This window comes from Acyrthosiphon pisum, chromosome X (assembly GCF_005508785.2).
Source record: "Acyrthosiphon pisum isolate AL4f chromosome X, pea_aphid_22Mar2018_4r6ur, whole genome shotgun sequence".
Lineage (NCBI taxonomy): Eukaryota > Metazoa > Arthropoda > Insecta > Hemiptera > Aphididae > Acyrthosiphon > Acyrthosiphon pisum.
In genome coordinates, this window is record NC_042493.1 from 16,614,295 (window position 1) to 16,628,822 (window position 14,528).

At 27.4% G+C, this 14,528-nt stretch overlaps 1 protein-coding gene across 1 annotated transcript in view; it reads right to left on the reverse strand.

Moving 5' to 3' along the window:
* The window catches only part of LOC100572622, a 44,681-nt gene that overhangs the window by 24,465 nt on the left and 5,688 nt on the right, over window positions 1–14,528 (reverse strand). The window lies entirely within an intron of this gene.

Genomic DNA, 14,528 nt, shown 5'->3' on the forward strand with positions numbered 1-14,528 from the left:
CGTAGATTTGATATGTTGTTGGTACGTGTGTAAAAAAAGCATCACATGCAAGTCACCGAGTCGGCGTTCTCCGCACAGACGCTGCGCGGGACGATATTACTCCTTTGCGTATAGCCATTATTAACAAATATATAATATTATATTAGATATATAGCCGCTTACGCATCACTATTAAATCATTATGTATAAAAAATTATGTGTTGAATAATTATCAATTACGAATGAAATCATACCATTATACCAATTATTTTTAGTATAGAAATCTGAAATCTCATTACAATATAAAAGATTATATTAAAATTCAAAAATAGAGTTAAATTTCAACTCACATACATTTATTAAGTTTTAAATAAAAATAAGGCAAGATCATGTAAACATAATTCCGAATAATTTGAAAATTTTACCTAAAACGATTTATAGTTACTTTCACGAAAAGTAGCTGATGACTTTGGCTGACATTGAATTAATTCATGCCACTTCTTACCACGTAAACAGTAGTTATCATTATTTCGTAAAATGTTGCTACGGAGAACGCGGCTATTGTGATATCAGTTCACGAAATAATGAAAACTACTGTTTAAAGAAACGGATAATACATTAATTCAAGGTCAGCTACTTTCTGTGAAAGCTACAACTATAGTATAGTATTCATTATTTTAAGAAATTGTAAACGGTTTATTTCACTACACAATCAAGCCTTGAAAACTTGAATATATTGGTTTTGCCCATGAAGTGATTTTAAATTGTGTTTGAGGTCAAGTTAGGTTAACTTTAAAGCTCGATAAATACATAAATCGAATTTATCTTTATTCCCCTTGGGATTCGAGATATTGAGACTCGATCGTATTATAATGTTATGTATAAAAATAACTTATATATTTATATAAATCATGATTTTAATTAAAAATCGAATTTTTCTTTATCGTTCAATAGAATACTTATATTCAAAAAAATAATGTTAAAGATACACAACATTTTATAATTTAACAAATTACTGAAATACACAATAAACAAAATTTTTTTATACTTATAATATTCAGTGTTTACTATTTACGATTCAACAATTGCATACAACTATAGGCAAACGTGAAAACATTTTTTGCAATACACAAGAAAATTTAATAATTTTTGATTATTTAATTTAATTACTAATTACTAATTTTCAATATTATATTATATCATTACTAATTATTATTCATTAGTCATAACTCATTAGTGAGTCATTTGTCATTACATATCATTTTCTTTCAATAATTTAGTTTCATTAGTTTAGGTTTTTCGTTTTATAAAATCAAATATAATAAAACTGCTTCAAAGAATTTTCAATGTAATCACGTTAAGTGGAACCCGTTGTTCATTCGGTCAAAAATGGCCGCCTTCACTCACTCGCCGTAAAACGTATCGAACGAAAGCAGAAGCACGGTGAACACTAAATTCTATTCGAAATAGCATTATATACGTATAGATACATATTTCCCTACCGCCGCGGCCGATACCCGTCATTCCGGTACAATGTTTTAAAAGAATTGCCTACAACGAACGGCCGCCTGGTAAATATTGGTTCCTAAACTGTCACACCCTCCTTCGGTAAAGAATTTTAGAATAATAATATAACGACCAAACAGCTGAATTCCATTAGTAATACATACTATATGTATAGAAAGCCCCCTGCCGTCTCACACATCTGCCGTACAATGTTACTAAAGAATATATATTCTAAAACGTTAAGACAGCTGCCCGCTCACCCGAGTAAGAAAACTACATATGTGCAACAGATATTATTTCGATTTTTTATTTATTTTTCTCTACGTTATTAACAATTAACATAATAAATTAATTAGTAATGACGTTAAAAAAAATTAATAATGAAACTCACTACTTCATATATCTAGAACATAATTTTTATTACTTCTCAAAATTAAAAGAAATATGGAGTACCTATGTATACTTACTAACGTTCTTTAAATGGGAATGCGCTAATGTACAACTTGTAGGTGTGTGAATGTATATTATTTACTTATCACACACTAACATAGCCAATATATATATTTATATATAATTATATAAATGGCAAGTTGTATTAGTTTTTACTCCTTAAAAATGATACACTCCACTGATCCAACCTATAAAGTGTAAGCTGCAGCTATAAGCGGATTTAATTTAAGAAGACGTGATACACTGATAAGCAGACTGATACCAAAACGAGTTCACGTGCGATGCCCAAGAGATGGTGTCGCATGCTATATTGACGACGGCTTGTGATTTGGAGGTCAAATTGGTAATCGATCGGGAGTTGGGAGCAATTATTTTTTAATGATCGGATTAAACTATGGTGTATATTTTCATACATGTCTAACTATGTGATTTCTTTAGTTTTGTTAACTGAAATTTTTCTAATATTAACGCGTGTTCACAAAATAACAGTTATTAATTTAACCATTATATAATACAATGTATATAATATATATATTATGTATACAATAAATACTTAATGATTTAACTTATTGCTAACTTAAATAGATGTATTAATATAAATATATAATAATATAGATCATAAAAATATCATAATACAATGGTAATACAATAGGTAAAATTTATATGTAAAATACAATACCATAGTATAATATAATTTGATACTTGTCCAACCGCCGGTCATCGATAATTGATATTGTTAATTTTGACCTTTTTTGTAAGACAGTTGCGCATCGTTTTATTTTTGGTTTATGCTTCGGTTGCGTATCGACAGTTTACTTTACGTCAAAAGGTTTTTAATTTATTTTTACTCTAACTATGTGACGTGTAGTATTTGGTTTTTGGAATAAAAATGTGATTTGTACCTAGCTAAATAATTATAAAATTTTAAAATCATTTGCAAATTTTCGAGATTTTGATGAATTTCGTAAAAATTTAACTTTAAACGCTAATTTAAAAACAATTTGTGCCTATATGTATCTTTATTATTTTAAACTAAAAAATCTTAAATTATTCATTATCTGTATGAATATTTATTATATTAAGTATATTGGATTAAGTATGCACATTTATAAAATTGTGACTATACAATTTTATTTAATTAATCCAATTTATTTTTAATTGTTTGCATCTATGCGTATTACATGTGATTTATGACAATCATCATTGAATTTTCACTCAATAATTATTTATTATACCTTTCTATTATTCAGTATGTTGATGTGCATATATTATGATATACGATTATTTAGTGCAGGTAAGCAGCCAATGCGCAAACAATGTACGGCCTGTCCAATATGCTATTCTATTGTATTATAATTTAATAGTATATAAATACAGTACGATTAAATTAATATCAATGTTTCGTCTTTTACGTTAAAGTTATAGTATCCTACGTGACAACACTTTTTTTTGCCATGATTTGGTACTTCCTCTAATACAATAATAATTATATAATCTGAAATATTTTACAGTAAAAACATACATTATAAGAACCGTAGAGAAGAATAATTGTACCTGTATAAAACCGTATTAAACCGATTTTTGATATCCTATTTCAATCGTCAAATATTTCATGATGAATTTAAACTTTTTTTTCTTTTTGTTACTTTATTTATTTAATTATAATTAATAAAAATGTCGAAAATCGTAACTTAAACGATTCTAGATGAAATTCTCCCCAATAATTTGTGTTTTTTTAATGTAAGCACATTCCTCTAATTATAGGAAGTACGGAAGCATGTTGTACGTCATATTTTTTTTTTCACTATTACGTCCTTTTCGGAAAAGAATTTGTTATGGAATTTATAGACATAATTATATATACGAATATATATTATATAATATATATATTTTAAACCAATCGGCTTCATTACTAACAATTTTTAATGATTAGGTTAGGTATCCATCTTATTATTTTGCAATCATAAAAAATGTTTAGTAATTAGGCTGATTGGTTTAAAATGTAGTAGGTACATCTGCATATTAGTTATAAATTATGATAATTTTATTTGGATCAAACTATTAAAATATCAAAATATCGGAAATATACAAGTGAAAACAATATATTACTAACGTATTTAACGAATATAATGATTCCACACTTAAATTTCAATTCTGAACGACATTATAGAATTACATTCGTTCTTAAGTAGTTCAATATAGGCGTAATACTTTCTTAGTTTGTAGATACGTGTCGTGTACCAATGATTTTAGAGTAAGAAATAGCTGGGCGCCCCCCTCCCCCCATGTACCTGACAAGTGTTAATGCACCAGTGACCTTGTCAACACATGCCGTCATAGTCCATACACCAAAAAGAAATGTATTTACTTTAGTCTAAAACTATCAATAGCAGGTATATAATATACTAATCGAGTTCTCCAATAAAACACTTAAAATCAAATTTAACCTCATTACCATAAAGTTTACTTTGAAATTATTTCTTACATTTTCATAAAAAATAGTTTGATATCTATATTATTAACAATTTAAAATTCTTAATATTCAAAATTTAAAAGGATTAAAAGTTCAAATTAAAAAAAAAAATTTTAAAGTGGTCTTTATAAAAACTTCGTGAAAATGTGATTTTAAATGTTTTATCCTATAATACTAGCACAGTCGGAACAATTGGATATATTTTGGTAGAAACATAGCAAATCACCTTTATTGTATAAAAAACTGCAATGAAAATTAACAAAGGTCCTTGTGAATAGAAATATTAAGAGATTAGCTATCTAAAGCAAATATGTTAACAGTTTTGTTCGTCGTAAAGTCATTAATGCACCTCAGTGTGAGTATACCTGTGGACCGGCCGTGTACCGTACACGGTTGCGCAACCTGCATGTATATAATTGTATTACGCACTCGCATGCACGCTGTTGATGACATGGACTGTAAAATGTAGAAATACACCTAGATTCCAAGAGTTTCCAAAATATGCACCCTATATACTTGGTGAAGCATTAGTAGTAGGCATTAGTAGTAGGTATCTACTGCAGTTTTATATTTTATTATGTAAAATATGTTCGAATACGTTAGAAGATAACTCCGGACTCCTCTTCTCCTTCTACTACTACCCTAGCACCTCCCACTTTCTCATACAATATAATGTCCTGCAGAGACGACTACCTAGTCTAAAAGGAACGAAACGACTGCGACGGCTGGATCTAAATTCCTCTACCGCCGCGGCGTATACCGTACCCAGCTGTGCCCTCCTACCACCCTCTCCCACCACAGTTTTACTCGATCAACCCTAAACAACTTAAATCGTAGTCGTTATTGTCGTAGTCATCATTGCCATCAACGAAGAATCTAACAAAATAATACTTTTGAGGTAAATATTTAAAATATAATTCTTACTGTTATTATAATATAATATTTGTATTAATAGCGCACACTTTCAAATATTCATCAACATCGCATCTCGCTAGAACTCTTTGGATTATCAAAATAAATGTTCAACAATATTATATTAAATCAATAATTATTAGATATGTAAGTTTATATTGCACAGTTAAATACAATTTTATCATACGAAATATTAACATAGTATATAAAAGTATATTATACAAGTTGTATATAAAAACTATATTAACTTATATTATTAGAAAATTAATATAATATTTATATTCTAATATAATTTATTATGGACTGTAACTACATTATTTTTAGTTAAAATTATTTCTAGTCACTAAGTATTTTAGGATTGGTAACAAGAGTTTAAATATTAATTTATTCTAAAATAATTCTTGTATAACCAACTGTGCTAAATTTTGTAATTTAAGATGACGCTACACGGCTATTTGTTGTCTCCGTCTTAAGCCGTGTCCAAAGTGAATCCAGCCCGTGCGGCGAGTGCGTGCGATTTCTATTCTGAGTTCTGACCATGCTGTTCCAATTGCGTCCGATGCATCCGATGCGGCGAAATACAAGCTGTTTTGTTTTTCAACGCATCGGACGCATTTACTTTGGACTCGGCGTAATAAGTGCCTAACATAGCACATTTTTACTATTAACTTTCGTAAAAACCCCACATACAAACACAAATAATGTTTTTACCATCAAGTTTCGTAATAGATCAATTTACTCTAATTTTTAAACTAACTGAGCTAAACGTGGTCTGCTGAGCGTAAATTTTCCGTGTAATTTGCTGTGTAGCGTCCTCTTAAGGTACTACAAGTTTCAATATGGTATTATACGGTTTAATCGGTATTATATATAAAAAGGTGGGCAAGTGGATGTCGCTCTGTTGTACAGTAGGTTACAAGTGTGTCACTTTATAATGGATGGTATTAAATTTGAATTCAATAATATAATATCATTGTATAAGAAAAACGATACTGAGCGAAGACTGCGTATCAATCTAGGTATAAGACATATTATATACTTATCTAAATGGTATTTAAAAAAAAAATTGACCTATAATAAGTACCTATAGTAAATTCCAAATTAATCATATCACAATATCCAATAGGTACTTACAACGTGTTATACATCAAAACAAACCGTGATACTATCCAGTCCTGTAAAGTATTTAAGTAAAAGTATTTGAGTAAAAGTATTCAAATACTTTTTTAAGTATTGAATAACTTTTTAAATACTTTCAGCATGAAGTATTTTGAATGGTATTTTAAATACTTTTTTTTGTATTAAATACTTTTTGGTATTGAATACTTTGGTTTTTTATTTCGAACATTTAATTTTTATTCGAAATATTGGTTGGAAAAATATTATTGTCAACTACAATAATAGAATAATAGTTTTATTTAATATTCTGTATTTCTGTGTTAGCCGAAGCCCAAAGGTTTGTGAAAACCAGATTTCTAAAAAAAAGTTATTGAATATTGAATAACAATAGGTATTCCCTTTAAAACTATTAGATAACTATTAGATTACCTACTACCTATGTGTTTATATTACGATAATTAGAAACCCACTTTAAAAACCAAAAGTATTTGAAAAGTATTCCAAATACTTTTTCAAAGTATTTGAGTAGTATCTTAAATACATAAAAAAAATGTATTTGAGTATTTACTCAAGTACTTTTTAAAAGTATTCTTTACAGGACTGATACTATCATATATATATAATAGTTAATAGTATACTTTAAAAGTTTCAAGTACCCACGAATCATATTATACAATCACAACAAAATAACTAAAATAGTTACTCTAGGTTTTTTAATATGTAATTTCATCCAAATTTGAACTTGAAATGACTGTAAAAATAAACTGTGTATAAATGTATTTTTTAGATTTTTTGGTAACAGAATTAACTACTTACGTGGAATCTTGTATTACATTTTAAAATCTTAGATTTAAAAAGAAAGATTTTTATGAATTCTTAATTCAAAATAATTTGCTAATTTCCATGATTTTTCCATATTTTGTCAATTTTTGAACTTAAATGCTTATAAAAAAAACTGTGACTAAGGAATTTTAATATTCTTCAAAATTCAATGTAACAATATAGTAGGAGCCTTGTATTAAATTTTCAAGTATTTTCACTTAACAAATAAAGTTGTATTAACATTCATAGAAAAAAAAAATAAAAATTGGAAACTGAAAATGTCCCTAAACAGATCAAAACAAATCAAAATATTTTGAACATTTTATCATGTATAGAAAATGCAAATATAAACAACCAGTGAAAAATGCCATGTATCTACAGTCATTTGTTTTAAAGTTACACCAAAAACCAAAGTCGATTTTATGAAACATCGATTTTGCATAAAATTCCCGTTTTTCCTTAATTTTTCTTTTATTTTTCTTGGTGCTTTTGAAAATTTGTGAATTTTAAAATTTAACCTCCCCAATGCACCAACAATATTCACTTTCCAATCGAACAAGATACTGAAGTTGAAAATCGAAGCATTATTTCGACTACTTATCGTGTACACACACAAAAAAAAATTTTTAAAAAAACACACATCATTGTAAAATCAATACATTCATCGTTCCACTCAGAATCTAAAAATAAAAATTACCTTATTTTAACATCTCTAATAATTATAATCGTGTAAATATAAATTGTATATATTCAGATATTTATTTTCAAAGCTCATCTAGCTAATATTAAACGTATAGCCTGACATATACCTAATAATTTCAGGTGGCCAATAGAAATATAAGTTTCAGCTTATTTAACGTTTGCCTAAAATATGGAAATTTGATAATTTATTGTATTTAAGGTATTTAACATAGAGTTAATATAAATGTACAAAAATCGAATTAAAATTATTTTGACTGCATAATATAGTGGCTGCCGTCTGCTAATAATCCTGCCTAATATGCAGTTATCTGATATACATATGGTATACATTTTATTTATTTAATTAATATTTAAACAGTTTTATGAAATTATAAAAACGTACAAATCGACCATACATACCTACTCTAATAGTTTTAATAAGTATGGAAATATTCTATGTTTCTGTTATTTTTACATGAATACATAATTATAGTTAGTTTAAAATTAATTAGATATATAAAAACAATTAGCTTCTAAATAACGTTCAATTTAATTTTTATACAGATATATATATATATATACAAGATAATCCCAAGCACTTCGTTGCCCGTAAAAAAATGACAACTCTTACAAAAATTGTGATTGTTCAACTGCTTTTGGTTGTAACTCACTGCAGTAAGTGCAACTCAGCCATCTGATAGGACAATGCGCGATAGCATATCAAGTAAACAACCCACTATTGCTATAAGTTGGCTAATAACGAGCTATAATGCCTATAACTCAGCGTCCTTGGTGGGCAATGTGCGAGGATTCGATTTGATGCATGCTTGTAGCTGATCTGCCCGAATAACCAATGGCAACCAATAATAAATAAATACTCATTTCTACTAATTATTTCTCCTATAACCAATAGCAACCATTTATAAACAAACATCACAAAATCCCTGTTTGAGCACACCCGGGACTAATTGTGAATCTACACCATACAATGACCCACTCAAGCACACATAAAAAATGTCATCAAAATCAGTGCAGCCGTTTAGGAGGGGTTTGAATACATAATTATTACAAGATTATCTGAATATGCAAAAATTCTTCTTCTTAGTTATTGCCCTCAAGATTTTAAATACAAATTGACGTAATTGAAAATCTATTGCTTTAATCCATCTAACCACAACTTTAGGTGAGCACATAATAATGCCAAAAGTATTGTGCGTCCGATCAACATTTCAGCCGAAAAATGTTTAATTGGACATGTAAATTAGCAGAACCATATTTTAAACACCATTATTTCAGCCGACTGTATTTTGGTAGACAAATATTTCAACTGACAATATTATAGACAACAGCTAAAATACGTTTTGACCAAAATACTTTTAGCTAAAATACTGTTTGCCCAAATTATTTATCAATTCAATTATTTTCAGTTGAAATCTAAATTATTTTCAGACTTTTTATAGCCCCTCGATTTATTTTGATTTAAATTGGTAATGGGTTTCTTTTTAAGGCGATTGGAAGCAGTTTTTTTCAGAAAAATTAACTAAAAGTACTATTATATTTCCCGTTGTCTAATTATAATTTTCAAAATTTATTAGTATAATATGTATTTTTAGTTGGTTTTTTTTGTATATTGAATTTCAAATTCAGGTATTTTTTAAACTAAAGAAGGGAACCCATTAAGTGTCATCATATAAATCAACTAAATAAAAAATCGAAAATCCTAGATAATACCTATAGAAAAGAGAATGAAAATTATACGATCAGAACTGATTGTATTTTTCTTCCTATTTTGTTGGAGTACAAACTTTAACTCGCTAACACAGAGTAAATAGAATCATAATATTATATTAATATATTAATATATAATTATAAATTATATAATATGTCATGGTGCTACATTCATAGGCGCAATGTAGGGGGTGCTTAGCACCCCCAAATTTTTGATAACATCATCGAATTTTTATTGACTATAATATTATTCCATAAGTATTTGGAAACATTTATTTCTAAGACTTTATCATTCTCATAATAATAATAATACATGTATTACCTATCAGATTAATAATAGGATAGATAAAATTGTATTTTTATTTTGTATTGGTAATTGTTTATATTAAGATTAATGCGAAGGTGTAACAAATTAAGTTGTACGAAAGGAGGGGGTGTCGGGGGCAGACCCCCCCCCCCCCACTTACCACTTTAGTCGACACAAATCTAGCATCCCCATAAATGTAACGCAAATAGCCCTATGCCCCTATGGCTACATTTATGTGTTAACGCGATTACAGATGTTCCAATGAACCGTATAGGTTCGTACTCCGTAGCCGCTACCATTATTCTTTCTACGCACACACTAACCGATATCTACAGGCTGACAGTACTTATTTCAAACAACAAAAATGTATGCATAATACGAAAATAAATATAGAGAATATAGTATAATATTATAATAAAATTAACTGAATTATCTCATTCTAACCAAAAATGTCTCTTACCACCCTTGTGCACTTAAGTAGGTACTACACCATAATTCATAATATTATGTTATGAGACATAATTTTATTATTATTGTATTATTGTACTATTCTTATAAATTATGATACTTAAAACTACATTTCTAATATATATTTATATCATGAAATAATAATTTATCCAAAATGTAGATAGTATTTAACCAATGAATTATTGTCTATTAGGGCAAACGGTAAAGCCAGGGGTCTATTTTTAAAACCGCACTAATTATTTGACGTTTTTGTTTTTGTTTTAGACGAATTTTGACTGTACTAATCAATAATTGTATTTTTGAATCTTAATATTTTTTATTTTTCTCATCACATGAAGAATATATGATACACAGAACTATACAATATCATATTCTTCATATTCATGCTTGATAACAAAGTCGACTGAAAAGGATTTTTAACTTTAAATTTAATAAAACAATAATGTATAATAATGTGTATATATAGTATAAACTACCTTTTTTTGTTTTTATAGTCAGTTAAGTATTGTAAATTGACAGACTACATAACTTATTAAACATAATTTAATTTTAATGTTGATCTAGACATTTTTTTAATTATTTATAATTGTTAGTGCCTATTATAGGTAATTAATATTATTGTATTTTTTAGATACTTTTATAGAGTTTTATTTTCAGAAGTAAAATATATTTTAATAATTTTAAAATTAAGAGTTTAACAATTGTATTATATTTAGGATTGAGTTATAATGGATCCCGAGGTACCATCACTACAGGTAATTCGAAGACCATTTATAATTCAAGAAAACGCTGATTCTACGTGTGCCAAAATGAGTGATACTAAATTGACTGAACTAGTAAATGATGCCGAGATGCGTTTAACAAATGATGGGAAAGATTTTATTTTAGGTATTTATACGATGGTGGCAATAGAATTAATAACTAATGAATATAATAAATGTGTTAATAATTACATTACAGGGTATGGCTATTACGAAGATAGAATTGTTGTACTTGGAACAATAGAATTTTTACAAAAATTGTGTTCTACCGACACAGTATTTATGAACAGCTACAACATTAAATTGGAATCACAATTATTCAGGCATTTATATACTTTGCACTGCTTTGTTGACGAAAAACTAGTACCAATGGTAATTATAATTTGTTCTAATATTATTTTGCATTTTAACCATGTCATTTAACTATAACGATAATTGTTATTTGTACCTAGGTATACGCACTGTTATTTAATAATAATAAGAGAGCATACTTGAGAATGTTTCAAATCATTAAGGATACTTCTCATAACAATAATTTGGAGTTTAACCCCAGTAACTTTTACATTGATGTGGATTTGAATATCATACCTACTATTGAAGAAATGTTTGGGTTACATAAGACAATCATTAAATTATCTTTATACTACTACGCAAATACCATATGGCATAAAGTTATAAGCTTAGGGCTATCACAACATGACGATTATAGTATAGAAAAAACAATACGTCGTATGTGTTTTCTTGCTCTGATCCCTCTTGAACATATCGGAGAAATCTGGACTAAAATAAAAAATGAAGCACCTCAGAACGAAAGTAATTCAATAAATTGTACCTATAATTCATTTTCTAATATTTTATTAATAAGTATATATCGTTACAATTTAGATTTATTAGAACTCATAAGCTATATTACTGACACATTTTTAATTTATAATGGACGTGTGTTAAATCCAGCTGTATGGAATCATTACGACACAGACAATATAAAAACTATAAACTACCTAGATGGATTTAGCGACTTTATTGACGCAAATATTAAGAATTCAAACCTGAGCGTTATAGATTGCATTATTAGATTGAAAAATATGCAACAAGACTTCGAGATGGAAATTTCGACTAAAGAAAAATCCAATGTAGTCTCAAAGATTCCCAAAAAATATAAGTTTTTAGAAGCAAAATTTAACCATGCAAAAGAAAAGTAAATAGTAATTTAAATTTTTACTACGTATTTAATTATTTTTATAATCTTTAAATAAATTATACTTTCAGGCTTGAAAATGGAACAATTTCTACAATAGAATACCTGGATGAAATAATTTAAAATGTTCATATGACCATCATATTAAAAACAAAAGTGATCCTTAATGTTTGTGGTCCATTATTCAACTTGGTTTTATTAATACATTAATCATTAAGGTATCCATACCCGCATGCGTCCTATTTATGTATTGTATTATTTTATAACATTGCAGAGTGTGTGTATTTTTAATTAAATGGACAAGTACTCCAAAAATTATGAGTCCAATAGATATCCAAGAGTTTTTTATGATTCATTAATGAATCAACAAATTAATTCAGCTTAACTGGTCACTTTTTGAAATATTTCCAAAAATAGTAGGAAATATTTGTCTTAAATATTTTGAAAAAATTAAAAACTAAATATTATTACCATAATTTGATATTTTAATACAAAATAAATTTAATATAAAATAAATTTAATACAGTTTAAATAGTTTTTATGCGATTTCAAAAGCTTGTGTCAGAATTTATTTTTTAAGGGCTATTTTTAGGCAATTATATTAATAGATTTACTAGGTTGAAAGTTCAATAAAATTATTTATTATGATTTTTGAAATTAGGAAAACCACGGTCACTCTTTATGTAATTCACATACTAATTTAAAAAGTAGATTCACTTTTTTTAAACTGAGTTAAGTCAATATTTTTATTTCTATATTAACTTTACTTATTGAGTTAAATTTATGATTTGTTATCTGTTAACTTTTAACTTATCGGTCATATGTCCTCTTTACTTAAATTTAGTTAATTATTTTCATTAATAATTCAATGTTATTCGTTAAAAATGTTTAATGTTACTGAAAATGTCAATGAAAAAAACATTTTCAAGCGTACAAGCTTGACGCTCCAATCTTAAGTGTACAGATATCATGTGAAATATCTGAATATACGAGTAGTAGCCCTTAAAATCAACAATTAATATTTTTAAAGGGCCACATTAGGAATCTTGAAATAGTTTACGGGCTATCAAAATCGGTAAAAATCAATGAACAGAAATGATAAATTACAACAATTAAACATAAGTACGTATAATATTAACGGTTTACACTTTTTTTTCCTGTCTGTGGGCCAGAAAAAAATTGTGTGCGGGCTGCAGTATAATAATAACACTCTTACATTATTTTGATATTTCATAATATCTTGAAAGTTCAATGGATATATTCGTATCGGAGATTCCTTAGTAATTATTGGTGTTTTGTTACTAAATTCGTATTTTGAAGAGTTGTTTGAAAGGTTCGAAGTTTATTATAAAAATCAATAGTGCAAAGCTTTAAATTGGTAATAATAATTAGTTAACGCAAGTATTCAAAATATATCTTAATCGTGATGAAACTGTCAGGGCACCATCTCTATTCTTAAATACGGTTGAAGGGTCCATCATATCAGATATTGATAATGCGATATTATTATTAATATTATGGTTTTATTTTATATATTTTACTTTGAAATGATATTATGTTTTTAAAATTGTGAAATGTAATACGATAATTTTTAATTATTAATTCTTGAAAACAATACGATTTTTTTACGGTTTTTCATATATATGTGTGATATTTTGTTCTTTGAAAGTATGAAATTATAATACATATATGCGTATTGCGTTGTTAAAATATTTTTTTTTTTTATTGAACTAAAAAAATATATCAACAACAAAGGTTATTAGTTTTTATAAAATACTAGCTGATCCCGTGCACTTTGTTTCCCGGCAAACAATAATTATTATTGTAATAGCTTCAAAACCCATGGCAACCATTTAAAAACAAAAATTTCCATTGGAAATCTCAAAATTCCTGTTTGAGCACCTCCCGGGGTTGGTTCTCACCCTTTTTAAATTAGCCTATCTTCTGCTCAGAGGTATAATCTATCTATATATATATAAATGTCTGATCCCGTTCACTTCGTTGCCCATTAAAATTGCCAACTCTATATGAATAATAATTCTACATATCACCATGGCAACCATTTATATACAAAACATTTTATCGGAAATTTCAAAATAATATATAATTGGTTGCCATGGTAAT